Below are 2,534 nucleotides of genomic sequence, written 5' to 3'. Positions count from 1 at the left end.
CATACTGATTTTCTTGTATTGATTTTCTGCCGTGTCACTCTTTTCAAGCATTTTGGGATGTCCCCTTACCAAATTCAATTGTGCATTCTACAATTTACTGCAATCTACAAAAAGGTTTTTTCAACTGTCAAGTCTATTTGGTCGCCCCAGCAGACGCCACTCATGGTTATGGCTTAAAGGTAGTCTGTATAGGCCCCAAATTATAGCACACTATAATTGCTAGAAGTTTTCAAAAAGTACTTTCCTGGAGGTCTTTACTCTCAAAATTGTTCTCAGACATTTTAAATGAACTCATAAGATGACTGAGTGTCCCAGTGAAGTATATTTCATGCAGGGAAGTAATAAATACAGTTGAACAATTTTAACCAACGATGACCATATTTGAATATCTGGCATATTTGGGGCCAATACAGCATACCTTTAAGTGTTACCCTTGCGGTGCAGACCAGTGTATTTATCACAAGAAAGGTATCATTGTGGAATGTTGTCACAGGGCCTTTTACATTTAACAAAGTATTCTCTGAAGAACCCTGTTAGCAACTGTACAACCTTTGCTCAATTCTTGAATGGCATTCATCAGATACCTTGTTGAAAACCTAGATGTCAACACGCAACCAAGTGATGTACTGGCCCTAAATCCTATATAATTTTAACAAAAAAGCCCTAGCGTCCACAGTGACTTCTCCGCACCCCAGCCATTAACCAACTGCACCTTTAAATTATAAAGCATTTTGCCACTTTAGTTGGGTTTTTACTTTTCCAAATCCTGCTCGACAAAGCTAGTTGATCACAATACGAGACAACTGGAATTTCCTACTGTAGCTATTTCTCATGTTTTCAATGTAAAACTCTGACCGCAAGCTTTTTTGAGGTACTCTCAGTAACAAATTATTGTACTAAGGCTGTGACTGTTGTAGCATGGAACTCAATAATAGAAACTGGACGTCTGCCAAGCTTACTTCCCCTGGTGGATGTGGTAACAGGGGTCCTAGCTGAATGATTCTGCCCCCCTCCTGCACCTTCCCAATGGTGAGCTAGATCATTCTCAAATTTATCCCTCAAACCACCTAGCTGCACAATATGGTGATATATTTGAGACAGGGATGATGTTAATTGATATGGTTCTCGTTAGAACAAGTGGTTTCAATGTTGACCTTTTAGGATGACCAAGCTCATTTTATCATTCTAGAACTCCATTACCATGTACACCTGCCTGGGCTGGAAGCGTGCAGTGCTGACATCCAGTTCGATCCTGCTATTTATCATGGTATCTGGGGAGAGCGATGCACTAACAAATTGGTTATCTTCTGTGCTGAGTAAAACCCGGCCATGGGTTCAGACCCATATTCGGGAACGAGGTCTCTCCCTCCCCATAAAGGTACGATACCTTTCCCCATATGAGACACCAGAATGTGTGCAAAGACTTCGAAAGTTACAGGACACAACTAATTATAAGTGTGCCCCCATTAATTGGGTGTGAAGATTCGCGCACAAAGAAAGTCTAATGCCAGAAATCTGACCTAGTTTCGAATGAGGTGTAACAGAAGTGTTAAACACTCAGGGCGTAGCGAAGGGGTTTTTGTTTGGGGGTGTGGAGAATTTGATTTGCCGACTGATCTGGAAGTGGTGACTGAAATGGGGGAGGGCTCTAAGGGGAGTGGGTGTCCCCCTCCCCTTTTGGAAATTTTTTTAGTTTTAAAACGTCCTTAGATGCAATCTGGTGCATATTTTAAGTCAAATTTGATTTGCCGACGGATCTGGAAGTGGTGACTGAAATGGGGGAGGGGTCTAAGGGTAGGGGGTCTACCCCTCCCCTTTGGAAAAGTTTTGGAAAATTTGGAAAATTTTTAGGTTTGAAACGTCCTTAGATGCAATCTGGTACATATTTTAAGTCAAATTTTGGCACGGAAGAAGCTCCCGTTCTCCTTTTCTCAATTCAGCTTTCCTTCTTTCTTCCCCTTCCGCTCTCTTCACCTTTCTCCTTTTGCCGACAGACCCAAAATTTGCCGACAGCAACCAAATCATTGGGGGGTGTGACACCCCCCCACACACTCCCCCCCCCGCTGGCTACGCCCCTGTAAACACCATGCACCATCGATCCCAGAAAATACACACACAGCTTGTATTGCTACCGTCGGTAATTAGACACTAGTGTACAGTCAGTACATACAGCTGCGGTCAATACCCACAGCACAGTATGCAAACGATCGATAAAGCGATGGACATCTCATGTCCAGTTAAAGATAACAATTAAAGTATCACGTACGTTTCATTACTGTCTGCATTTTGTAGTGACACGAACAAAACGTCACTTGCAAGCAACAGAAAGTTAACTTTTTCAGATGGCCGCACGTGGTTTTGGGCGAGTCTTCAATGCTTTAAAGGTTATTTCATTGAGGTCAGTGGTTTATTCGCTAAATTTCGCAACTGCGGGGATTCCCCAGTATGACGCAAGCAGATTTACGCAAACTTGGCAATTTATTTTGGTAGTGCGCAGGTGCGTGAGAACCAGCAATTTAATAATCCGCGCACAA

This window comes from Apostichopus japonicus, chromosome 11, assembly GCF_037975245.1.
Source record: "Apostichopus japonicus isolate 1M-3 chromosome 11, ASM3797524v1, whole genome shotgun sequence".
NCBI lineage: Eukaryota > Metazoa > Echinodermata > Holothuroidea > Aspidochirotida > Stichopodidae > Apostichopus > Apostichopus japonicus.
Note: the sequence above shows the minus strand (reverse complement) of the source record.